Source organism: Suricata suricatta, chromosome 14, assembly GCF_006229205.1.
Source record: "Suricata suricatta isolate VVHF042 chromosome 14, meerkat_22Aug2017_6uvM2_HiC, whole genome shotgun sequence".
Classification (NCBI taxonomy): Eukaryota; Metazoa; Chordata; class Mammalia; order Carnivora; family Herpestidae; genus Suricata; species Suricata suricatta.
Window position 1 is genome coordinate 37,831,987 of NC_043713.1, and position 1,084 is coordinate 37,833,070.

Here is a 1,084-nt window from a genome sequence, read left to right on the forward strand (position 1 = left end):
AGAGAGCTCTTTCCAGGTGACTGAGTATGTCTGACTTTACTTTTCTTCTCTGAAAATGGGGATCATACTACTTTCTTAGCTCTCAGAGGTGGCTTTCATCCTGCATGAAATAATACATGAGGCCCTTTTAATATCTTGCTTGGTGGATAAATAATCCAACTTTTTATTAGAAGCCTAATAACACGAGCAAAGGAAAAACAACTTATTTTAATCATTTACTAAGAAACTTACACTTTCTTCTCAAGAGGGGCCTTTGGAAACTGCTAATCCCAACAGTCATGCAAGAATCTTGGTAAGTGGAAGGCATATGGAGTTGCCTATTTGCCTTTAGTAAGAACCTTTCCTACATAGAGGGCCATTTTGAGAACGAGAGAGAATTTAGTGTGAATTATCTATCACAGCACACTGAGACCCAGGGCTTTACATTTGCTTTTACCTACAACCCAAAGGCTTCTCCATCAGATATCCATCTGGCCTGCTCCTGTACCCTTATACCTTCTTCATTTTTCCACTTAAAAATAACCTTCCATACTAGTCACCTTGGACGGCCACAACAAAAGATCATGGACTGGGTGGCTTAAACACAGAAGTTAGTTTTCTTACGGGTTTGAAGCCTTCGAAGTCCAAGATCAAGGTGCTGGCTGATTTGATTTCGGGTGAGATTTCTTTTCTTGGGTTGCACATGTCACCTTCTTGTTATGTCTTTACATGGTGGGGCGTGAGGTGGAGAGAAAAAAAAAACACTGATACCTTTTTTATAAGAACACTAAACCTACAGTATCAGGCCCCACCTTTTTGACCTCATTTAATTGTAATTACCCCTTTGTAAGTCCTACTCCCTTACAGTCACATATGGGGCCGGGGCTTCAGCATATGAATTTTAAGGGGAGATACCGTCCATAGCATTTTCTCAGCGAGGAAACCTTCCCTGGAAACCCCATATACATTTACATCTCCCACGCCACAATACTCCATGCCCTTACCATGATATATTTTCCTTGGTAACACTTTCCATTTTCAAACATACTATATATGTCGTATATTTCTGTCTTTGCTACCTGTCTCCTGACACAAGAATAAAAAC